Source organism: Podarcis tiliguerta (assembly GCF_965153285.1).
Source record: "Podarcis tiliguerta genome assembly, chromosome: 3".
NCBI lineage: Eukaryota > Metazoa > Chordata > Lepidosauria > Squamata > Lacertidae > Podarcis > Podarcis tiliguerta.
In genome coordinates this window covers 49,537,764-49,549,631 of record NC_139536.1, presented here as the reverse complement: position 1 = coordinate 49,549,631, position 11,868 = coordinate 49,537,764, and the positions used below count along the sequence as shown (strand labels likewise).

The window sequence follows — 11,868 nt, the reverse complement described above, 5'->3', positions numbered from 1 at the left end:
GAGCCTGGTGCCTCAGAGCCGCCTCCCTGCTCACTTCCCCGCAGCGAAGCCAAGGAAAGCAGCGGACTGGCCGCCTGAAGAAAGCGCGGGAAGCGAAGGGATTTGCCCCTCAGCCGCCTCTGCGCCCTCTCAGCACTTCCAAGTTCACAAACACCCAGAGTTCCCCTGCACGGGCTTGAAGAGCGTATTAAGCAGAGCCCGGCTGGGTCCGACCCAAAGGCCCGCTACATCCCCCTGAAAGCCCACGAGCGTAAGCGCAGGAGCGCTCTCTTGCTCGCCTTTGTGTCACGCTTTGACTTCAGCGCTCAGTTTCTAAAAAGACATAAGCTCTGTGTCCGGTTTGAGAAGGGAAGGGGCTTCCAGCGAGCTCCCGACAACAACTTCGGGCTGTGAGGGGCGGGAAGCACTCTGCACGTCCCCAAAGGCATTCAGGCTGAGGCTGCCTTCGTGCGCACACTGTCTTGGCGGGAAACCGCCTTGAACCAAACTGGCTTCTGAGGCAAACGTGCTGCACTGGTGAGGGGCGCGCTTTTCGGGACTCTGCCCTGAAGAGAGTCTGGCGCTGAACTTGCCGTCCGCGACGAGAAACAAGGCCACGCGCTGAAGGCACCTGCGCTCCTTCCCGTTTCCCAACTTGGGAACACGTGTCTGGCTCGCTGCTCGTGGCTGAGGGGGTCCCAGAGGCGGCCACGCGCCCTGCCCACAACGTGACTGCGAGGGAAGAAGGGGGCTGGCCCAGCCAGCGTCCTTCTTCCTCACCTGAGCGCTCAGTCTCTCGGGGCGCAGCCCGCCTCACGGCAGGTGCGCTTGTCCAGGGGGAGCCGCTCGCCACGCAATTCTGGCTTCGCTGCCTGGGCTGGCAACTGTATGTTTCATTCGCGCGCCAAAGCTCCCGTTTCAGCACCAACGGGAGAGGAAAGGGGACTGAAAAGCCTGGCTCCCGCTCCCTTCCTTCTTCCTCCGGCTCTCTCGCCCAGAGGGGCGCTAGGAGAGGGCTACCCTGGAAGGGCGCGGGTGGGACGCAAACGGCCATTACCTGGCAAGCCGCCTCTCTGCGCGGGCGGCTCCTCTCTGAGGGAGCCCACGGCTCCCCGTAAAAACGTTCGCCGACTCTTTTGCGGAGCGGTGCTTTAAAAGGAGGCTCGTCGGGAGCAAACCAATCGCGAAGCCGACCGCGTTCGCAGAAGTCAACGGTGCCCGAAGTTAAGGCGGCTCCTTAACGGCAAGAACCTCGCCCACAAACGGTGCCAAAGCCTGTGGCAAAGGAAGAGAGGCACCGATCTTCACGTGGTACCGGTTTACATCCCCCATTCCTTTGATGAGAATAGTTGCCCCATTTCCTCATCCCAATGATCACTTAGTTTCTGTGAAGAAGAAGAAGAAGAAGAAGAAGAAGAAGAAGAAGAAGAAGAAGAAGAAGAAGAAGAAGAAGAAGAAGAAGAAACAATAATACAATTTGGTATTCATTAAAACTGGTCCGATCTTAGTTGTAAGGTTTCATCTATTTGATTTCTGGATCCTTACTGGTATATACGGACAAAAGAGACATTCTGAAATGAAAAAAGGACAGCGTTCTATAAATGACTGGAAGATAACTGTTAGAATTCTTTTTTATCTGTTATGGTACATTCAAAGCAAATGAACCTGATTTCAGTCCTGAAGTTTTCCTTACTGAGGGGCGGGGGGGTGGATCTGTTATTGCATTAGGTTGCCTTTGCGTTATATGTCTGCAACCGTTTTGAAAACGAGATATTTCATCTGTTTTCTCATTCAGTAATTGGTGCTCTATTTAAAATTGTGCGGTGGGAAGTGGCACTCAGTAGAAATACACGCAGGGTCTCGTTGGAAAGCCTTTCCATTTATTTTCCTTATTCAGTGAGCTGTGATAAAGAACGGGAGGCTACCCAAACTTACCAAGAGGGCAGTTTTTTTGTCTCCATAATCGTTTGTCATGTTGGTAAATAGCATCATTTAACATGCCTCCTGGAATCTAATGCTGGCATTAGTAAAACAGTGCAGACGTGGTTATTTACAAATATTTATAAAACAGAGAGCTTGCATGTCACTTATTCACATGCACAGGTATCTCCTATACATTATTTGAATAATTTGAAGAAACTAAAATGATTGAATGACTTTAAAAATTGTATGCAGTTCTTTGTCTTAAAATCTTATTGTCTCCTCCTGACACATATCTACCTGAAATCTGCAAAATTGTTTGCTTCTTTTTCCTACTTTTTTCCAAAGAATAATTGAATTGATCAGATTTACAACATAACTGCTATGACTTATGTATACCCTGATCAAAATAGTGTCCTCAGCTACACATTCCAGGAAAACTATCAAGTATCCAGTTCAAACTAAATGTATAATTTGCTCAGTTTATTTGTTTAACTGTGTTACATTTTCAGACACTAGATGTGCAAAACATATTTGTAGCTGGAAATAACAGTTCTGCATACTTCAGTGTTCCTCTAAGTACTAAGAATAAGGCATTCATTATTATCCAACATTACAACTAAATAATTTTGCTCATTTCTTGAGAATGCACAATCTTTCCATTACATGTTTTTGTCAATTATTCAATTACTGAAATCAAATTGTCAAAGCAGATGGGAGAAAAATAATAGAGCTATGGATATTACCGTATTCATAAGGTGTTGGTTTACTTACATATTTAGGAATTTAAGAAGAAGAAACAACAAAGTCCAACGTTGGTTTTATTATGATTTTACATAACTTTGCCATTCCTAAAATTTGCCTTCAGTCAAAACATTTTAAAATTGTAATTTCCATTGCCTAATAAGCTAAAACGTTCATTTGAATACTACAACATCTTGCACAGATTACATTTGCTTTGTAGATGAGTTACAGCCTGATACTAATTTTACTAGCACTTCTGAGTGTGCTTCAGATGGCAGCCTTAACTTTACAGCTTTCTTCTGCAGATGCAATTGACTTATGTGCTGTGTTTTTAATTGTAATGTTAGTGATCCTTTAATTTCTTATTTTGTATTTAATTATATTAAAATTTGCATTCCATAGAATACAAATTGTAATGCAATAAAATACAATATGGGAAATAAAAGACACAATAAAAATAAAAATCAATAGGAATATTTGATATGGATATGCCATAGAATACCTGGAGCTTGCAGGCCACAGGTTGGGTACCCCTGCCATGGAAAGCTGGTTCAGGAAAACAAATCTGTAATTATGTAAGAATGTGCCAGTTATATGAACTTTACACAATCATTTTAAGATTAAGTAATTTTTAGCATTGTACATGTTCTATACCGAATATGTATGTTTTGTAATTCCTAACATCAAAGACACAGTAGCCCCTCCTTTAAGCATAATAAAATGGGTCTAAAATGACAAATAAGAATAAAATAAATTATTGAATAAGCATGAGCTTGGTTTATTTTTAGAGCCAACTGTACATTTATGGAACTATGGAATTGCAAATCTCCATTTTCAAGTTTATACACAAAATCTGTCGTAATTAGAACCATGGGCATAGCCAGGATTTTTTTAGGGGGCAGGCTTGTGGGGGGCAGGTAGAAGCTCAGATTTGTATTGATTTAGGGGGGCACCTGCACCCCCACCCTTGGCTATAGAACAATCTGATTCCATCAGACACCAGCTGGTGAAAGGTTAAGTTTCATTGGGAATGGCTTAGCAGCTACTCAATAAGAACTGAAGTAGTAGAAAGGAAATGGAGGTGTCCTGAATGTTACATACAGGGAGTGCAGAGAAACTACAAGATATTCTTTTTAGCTCTTCTGCCGAAGAGGTTGGGTTATGACTGAAGCAACATTTCTGTTCTAAAGGCCCATCACATCCTTGCATTCCAGATACTTCCCAATGCTCAGAATAATTCTCTCCCCCACTGACAGACAGTTATAGACGCCAGAGCCTCCAGCAATCTTTGCAGTGTCACCCTGCTAGTCCCTTAAATGCCCTGACAAGAAAACAACAATTTAAATCAGCTAGTGATTATGAATAAGCCTTTGGCATGTATTGCTAAACATCTCAATGAAAAAAGCACCAATAAATGAACCCAACTACACAACTTACATTTAGCACTGGTCATTCCCCTTAATATTTCACTTTTCTATTAGATACTTCCTATCCATGCATAAATCGTTTTTACATTTATAATGGCTGGGATCCAGATAAGTGGAAGGTTCACCCAAGGTGTTTCCCCATGTTATATGTGAACTTCCTTCACCCACTATAAGCCACCTTATTCTATGCCATTATGGAGGATCCCCTGAACCTAAATTGGGGGGGGGTGAAGGGAAAGGGGGGCAGTAAACCCTATTGCTGGGGGTTTCTCTTGTACATCTGGATCCAAACCAATTTTGTGGGAGTTATAAAGGCATTTGACAGTTATACACAGAGCTTATTTCAGCTGGAACTCACCAGAACTCAATTCCGGCACCTCTCAGATGGGCGCTATTGCCATTCTAAGAAAACGAGGGAGGTCTCATGGTGAGTTCTGGCCCCTCTTTGTCTAGAAAAATGGCACTGGTTATACACAAGTAAAATTGTCTCTCCCTAACTTACCCATTCCCATATATAACACTCTTAACCTCTTTAACTGGGAATGCTCTTAAACATGCCCTTCCAGTTATCTGACCTTACCAAGACCCTAAGGTCTTCATCAGAGACCCTTCCACAGGCGTCCTCAGCAAATTATATACAGCAGGAAGTTGCTACAGAAACGGCCTTTTCAGTGATGGAACCATAACAATAGAACACCCCCTCCAGATAGGTTTGCCTTGCACCTACTACAGTGGTACCTCAGTTTAAGAACAGCCCTGTTTATGAACTATTAGGTTTATGAACTCTGCAAAACCAGAAGTAGTGTCCCGCTTTGCAAACTTTACCTCGGTCTAAGAACAGAATCCAAATGGTGGAGGGGCACTGGCAGTGGGAGGCCTCATTAGGGAAAGCACACCTCAGTTTAAGAATGGTTTTAGTTTAAGAACAGACTTCCGGAACGGATTAGGTTCGTAAACCGAGGTATATAGCATTTTCATTACCAGGTGAAAACCTATTTTCCCAAGCATTTTAAATATCAATTTAAGACTTTCAGAGTTTTTATCTGCTTCTACTTGCTGCTGCTGCTGATGGTCTCATTTATGTAGTTTTCTGCTGGGATTTTATAATGTTTGGTTTTCAGGGTTCTGTTTGTTTTTATGGTTTTTCTCTTTTATTGTTAATCACCCAGAGAACATTGTTTATTGGCTGGTATACAAATGACGTTAGCTAGTCAGTTAACATAGACACTGAGTTTCATCAATAGCACCTATTCAACATATTGTTCTAAAGCAGAGGTTCTCAAACCTTCTGCCTCCAGCATATACCTGACATGGCTAAAAGTTAGTGAGGTCCACCAGTCACAAAAGGGTGGCAGGTGTAAGCAGAGTTCGGCATAATCAACTGGCAATTCCTGGCAGCACTTTTTACTGCTATCTAATCCATTTTTGGAAATTGTGTTTTTGGTTTTTGGTTTTGTTTTCAGCTGTAACATTTTCCTTGTGACACGGAGTTCCATAGCTCAGCTTTCCTCAAAGTACAAACATTTCTCTAGAGCTATTATGACTCAGGCTCCCACCCCCATTTTAGGCATAAATTGTTGATTCAGAGACTCTAAATGGAGAAGGCCTTTCCTTTCACATTTCCCCCTTCCAAATCCCAGGTGTCCGTTCAAAGTATTTTTTACCCATCTCCTGTAATTTTTACCAATTCTCCATTCACACTCAACTTATAACTTATTCCTTCCCCCCAAAAAACCTGCCAGTTTATATCGCTCCTCCTCCCTTGGTCTTTTACATTCCTTTCTTCCCCTTGTAACAGTTTTCCTCTATTATCCCCATCCTTTCTATTTCCACTTTATTAATATTTTAATTTTTTATATTAATTTTTAACTACACTTTCTAATTTTTTCAACTACTCTCCCGGTCCTTTCCCCTCCAATAAGAGAAACACCCACCCACCCCACACGAAAAAAAACACCTTCTCTGTCTCCTGGCCACCTTTACTCAGCAGGCAACAAACTGCTGCTGCTGGCATTAGTTCAGCCAAAAAGCTACAGTACAGTTAGGGGACAAGGCAGATAAGTAAGGATGCCCTCAGCACTGAGGCCTACCTAAAAGTGGCACAAAACCCACTCTTGAGAAACACTGCTCTGAAGTGTTACTTGTTCTAAATCACCCTTTAATATTGATCCTGTTTTCTTTTAGTTTGTATGAGCATGGCCTGAGTTCATCCTGTTCATCATGAGTACTGCTCTCAAATTACTAGTGTTGAACAAGGACATTTGGCAAGCAAAATAAAACTGTTTTTCCTTTTATAATCACAGTATGTCAAAACACTTGGGTTAATTATGAAAAGTATTTGATTTCATCTGCCCTATTCCACTACCTACACTGTTCCCCAAGAAGAAGGGACTCAATCCTGGGTTTCATATTCCGAACAGAAGCGTCCTGGTTTCCATTCAAAGCACACAGGCAAAGGACCTTACTCATAAGTAAGAAAGAACTCTTTGTTCAGGCAAGTAGCAGCATGGGCTCAGCAGCAAGCACAGTGCTCAGGAGTCACGATTCAGGAGCTCAAGAGCAGGGCAAGAAATTCAGAACTAGATGGAAGCAATGAAGATGTCCCAAGGAGTTTCCCCACCCATCTTGCCAAGTTTTTGTAGATGAAGTGCCTGCTTCATCAGGATGTGTGGCTCTGCTCCCATCTGCAAAGATGGTGTATGGTTCTAAGTGACAAGGCTGTACCCTCACCTTCAGACTCCTGTTCAGTCACTGCTGTGTCTTGTTCAGCCTCCTACTTCAGCTGATCAAAGCCCTCCCTAGCACTGGCTGAGGCTCTCGGCTCCCCCTTCCAAAGGAGCTGAAATCAGGATAGAAAGAGTAGATCCTCCAACTCAAGCTCCTACCATTCAGCTCCCCCCTCCAATTTCTTCCTCTTCCTCCTCCACCTGAGCCTGCCAGTACAATACTAATCCTAACTATGGCTTCATGGCAAGAAGCTGGAAACACTTTTAAGAAGGAAACAATATATGCCAGCTCGGATCCATTACAGTCTACCAGCTACATAAAGTGGAGTCAGTATTAGTAAGATTAGCTACTTTTCTGCTTTTACATTATGAAAAACTGCATATATTAATATAAGAAATAATTAAAATATTGATTTCAGATGATAAGCAATTAAGGTATACTCAGAGTAGACCCAATGATTTCAGTGGGATTACTCTGAGAATGACTAACATTGGTGCTCAACCTATGCTTTTACTGCACATTAAAATCTGCTCGTTTCAAACTATGTTTATACGAATCAACTATTTTATACGAAATCAACTATTGTACAAAGTGGTCATGTGAAGTCATCCTTAGTCATGGTCCCAGTGGAATGTATCTTGTTTCAAATGGCAAATTTTATGTATTGCTTTGGTAAAAACAGGCTTTCAACACACTACCATATATTTTTAGATAAGTAAATTGAGTGGAATTTTGCTCTGTCATCTAAGCAACTACAGAAAGATTTCATACACAAATGTAGAATCAAAATGTTTTTGATAATTTTTGTAAAGCTATCACCCTCCTTCTACTGTATATATAGCTCAGACTTGGCTATATTTTGCTGAAAGCATTACAGGGGACAAATGAATGAGAAGCAGAAAAACATCTGATAGCTCTTGTGCAGCAGTATTGGGGCTCCCAATGACACCCAGGGCCCTACACTAATCCCCAAAATTAGGTGCCAGTGATTAGATACCAGCCTTTTTCTAGATAAGGAGGAGAAATTCAAATCAATTTGCATTTAAAGGCAAACTTTCTGAAGGAATTCACACTTTCCGAAATAAATGTGATGTGAAACACAGAAACCCGTCAAAATTTGCAGTTATCTGAATTTTAAAATGCAGTTCTCCAGCCAGGTAGTGTGTACAAAAATTACAGATACTTGGGTTAAATGTGCACAAAAATGCAGCTTGTTGTTGTTGTTGTTGTTACCTGTCTCTCTCTCGAGAGAGAGAGAGACTGGAACGCACCTCTGCGGTTGATGTCAAATTGCTGTATTAGCAGCACCAAAGTGACCACTCTGGGATTTAGGTTGATGAGGCCCTAAGCTACTGAAGGTAATGGGGGCCTTTATATGTCCAGCTGTCCTTTGTCAACAACAAATTGTCACTGTTTCTATATGGTAATTTATGGACCTTATAGGTATCTACAGCCATTTGCACATAACAAAATATGTATTTTATCAAAGTAATTGTTATATTTTGGAAATGTACATCCAGGGGGTCCAAGAGAGTGGGACCTAAGCTATAGCTTGTTTAGCTTATACGTAAATCCGGCACTGCTCTGGGATGCAAGTCAGGGCAGTGTGTATGGAGGTCTTGGGCAGCCCAGACGACAAGACCCCTCTCTTGGCCTCACTGATATGGCCCAAAGGAAAGCAGAGCAATGCGTCTGACACCAGCTTGGCTGCAGCAGTTGCCGGAAGAAGGCGTACAAGATGCCATCCAAACATCTTAGGGCTCCCCTCTGGATTTCTATAGAGTTTACTCCTTAGCCTTTTCTTATCCCGAATATGTCCCACAAGGCAGCGGAGGTTTAGGATTAGAGTTTCCCATCTGCCATGCATTTCCCTCTACAGCATGTGAAGAAACCACCTTCTTGACCACTGGACCCACTATTGGTCTCGTCTGCTCAATCTGCCAGAGCCAGTGTTCACACAGAGAGGAAGTCCCTAACTCACGAAGGGTTTGAAACCCATCGGCTACCCTCACCTGGCTTAGAAATGCAGCTATTAGTGCAAATAACATACAAAAATGTGAAATGTGCGTTGCAAAAATGTGTATAGTGTGCAGATTTGCACACAAAATTGTTTTACATTAGGCAAAATTCACACTTGAAGCCCTGTTTGGTTTTCATGATGAACAAAGTGATGGCATTATGTAGCAAACTGTTTGACAAATTTTACAGATGAGAAATTAAAATGGTCAGATTTGCCCATCCCTGCCCTCTACCCAGTAGTGCCTCCACAAACAAATGAAACATAAGAAGTGCAAAATGCAAGAAAGCAATTATTCTCAGATTGGTTTCTTCTTAGGTGCAGGGTTCTGCTTTCCTTTGGCAGCTCTGGATTCCTCTCCAAGACCCCCAGTTTTCTGAGATTGGTTCTCTACCTGCAAACCTTCCCTCTGTCTGGAGTTTCAGTCTTCCAAGAAGCACTGAGCTCTTGTGCCCCCATTTCTTCCTTGCGTCGACTGACTGTTTTGCCTGCCCAGCAAAAGAAGGGACCTATTGGTTCTCTTTGAAGATGGAAGTTCTGTCCTTCCGTCCTCCTGGGCCGTACCTTCTGCATACCTTCCCAACTTCTTCTAGCTCCATTGGCCTAAGACTATGGAAGGCAGACCAGGTCTAGGCCAAGTTTCCATTTCTCCAGGATCATGGCCCTGGCTGCTACATCTGCCCATCTTCTCCCTGGTATGCACTGCTTGTCAGAGGCTTGAGAGTTGCTACGCCAAGGTTGTGGGGGGAGGTGTTCTGCCACGAGGGCTTGCATGTTAATTGTTCTGCCTGACAAAAAAATCACTTACCATTTTAAATGCTGAACGTCAGAATGAAATTTCTTTTTCCACGAATCTCCATTGTCTCTTTGCCAGATGATGAGGCGTGCTGAACAAAGAAGCAGGAGGATTTCTGTTGCACTGTTGCTATATTTACAGCTTACTGATCTGTTCAGTTACAAATGAACAAGCCATGGGACGTGCCAGAAGATGTACAAAGCAAACAGGCTTCCCACTTTTATGCTTCTCCATGTAATGTGAGGCCAATATGAGCAAGGAACTTTTGGTACTTGTTTCTGTCTCCCCCCCCCCCCTAGTTACTGCATTCCCCTGCCCCTTAAATATAATACACCATAAATGGTTTAAGAACAGTCCATCCTTGGTTTGTTGCTCTGTGCATTGTTCAGTTTGGTAATAGGCACAAGCAGATCCTCTGTGGGAAATTCTGACTTATGAAATCAGAGTCCTAAATGACCATCTATGTGCTGCACAGAGGACTTGATCCAATACAGCATTAACCCTCTGTAGCTTTGCCCATCCTTTATTTCCCTCCACGTATTTCCTACTGCTTCCTGTGACATTTGCTCGTCCAGCTCCTTCATCCATCCAAAGATCTCCTACTCCCTGACTCTGCCCATTTCCCCTTAGCAGTTTCGTATGTTAAGAACTGCCCACCAAACGGCCTCCACATGGACCACCTCTTTAATTTGTTTTTTAAGTCCAGCCTCAAAACCCTTAGTTCCTATTGTAACTAAGCCAAAGCACACATTAATTGAAGCAATCACATAAGGCGTCCCATTCCCCTCCCCCCTTACATGGTGGTTACCTTCCCACGCGCATAAGTGAAATTGTGTAAAGTGAGGAGCACCCTCTAAAAAAAGTCTCCGAGCACCCATGTGCTCTCCAGCTCTCTCTCCCACTCTCCAGACCAAAATATCTGAGCTCTGAGGCTGGCTGAAGACTAGAGAACTATTTATTTATTTATTTATTTATTTATTTCCCAGTGCTGCACATATATGCAGTCATGTGCATGTTGATTGGGTGCCAGTGGAGGGACGCCTGCAATTTAATCCCCCTGCCTACCCATACCTCAATTTCCTCCTTCCTCTGTTATTTCACTGTACAGTGGTACCTTGGGTTACAGACTCCGCTAACCTGGAAGTTAAGAACTTTACCTCGGGTTAAGAACTTTACCTCAGGATGAGAACAGAAATCGTGCGGCGGCATGGTGGCAACGGGAGGCCCCATTAGCTAAAGTGGTACCTCAGGTTAAGAATGGTTTGAGATTAAGAACGGACCTCCAGAACGAATTAAGTTCGTAACCAGAGGTACCACTCTATTATAGACTGTAATCCTGTGGTTACAGACCTTCTATATCTTTTCAGTGTAATGTGACATGTATATAGATGGCACTATATTAAAAACATTACTATTGTCAGGGGTTGCGCATGCTCACGTAACCTGCCCACCCTCCATCAACCACCCACCCTCTCCCTTTACAGATCACCGCCAAAACCCCATCCCTCACAGCTCTTTTACCTCCCACATCCCCACCTACCCACTACCCTCACACCATCTACCCTGCTATTGACACATTGCCAATCTCCTCTCCCCTCACAAGTCGCCCCAGGCCCAAGATCCTGCTGCTGCTGCTGCTGCTGCCGCCGCCATGCACCGAGGAGAAAGGAATGAAGACAAGAAAGTCTTTCTCTCCCTTTGTCCCACATTGCTGTTCACAGAAGTACACTTCCTGAAATGCCCGCTTCCTTCTAGTGGCAGTGGAAGGTTTGGAAGGCTTCCCCAGCCACCCTCAGTGGTGGTAGCGATGGCGACAATTCATACCATGCTGTGATTTGTTGTACTGTTTACTGCCTTTATTTCTCACTTTTTCTTCAAGGAGCTCAAGATGGCACACATACTTCTCCTTCTCATTTCATCCTCAACACTATCCTGTGAGGTAGGTTTAGCTGAAAGCGAGTGGGTGGCCCAGACACCCAGTGAGCTTTTTGGCTGAATGGGGATTTGAACCCAGGCCTCTCAGATCCTAGTCCAACACTCTAACCACTACACCACGCTGGCTCTTTGGTGGGAAAATGCTTTGAATCATGAACTATTTAGTTTAGCTAAGTCTGGCCCCCTGTTTTTGTCAACGCTCTTCCTACAAGTAGCAATTGTTACACTTTTCGCTTGGAAAGAATTGGTATCACAAGGAACCAAATCCATTCTGTTCGTCTACTAACAGTCCACATAGTGCCATTTTAATGAGAAAGCGGGAT

The 11,868-nt window shown here is 43.4% G+C and overlaps 1 protein-coding gene across 15 annotated transcripts in view; it reads right to left on the bottom strand.

The window, feature by feature from the left end:
• PDE10A (phosphodiesterase 10A) overlaps positions 1-11,868 on the bottom strand; it is a 186,784-nt gene that overhangs the window by 88,934 nt on the left and 85,982 nt on the right. For 2 of the 15 annotated variants that reach the window (XM_083434058.1, XM_083434056.1), the window contains 3 exons: positions 4,429-4,519; positions 3,146-3,964; positions 1,037-1,254 (listed from right to left, as the gene is read on the bottom strand). The exons of 11 other annotated variants lie outside the window; for them this stretch is intronic. The gene's annotated coding sequence lies outside the window, so the exon portion shown is untranslated. Of the gene's footprint in view, positions 1-1,036; positions 3,965-4,428; positions 4,526-11,868 lie in introns of those variants that run through there. 2 more of the 15 variants (XM_083434052.1, XM_083434055.1) reach the window with 1 other exon arrangement.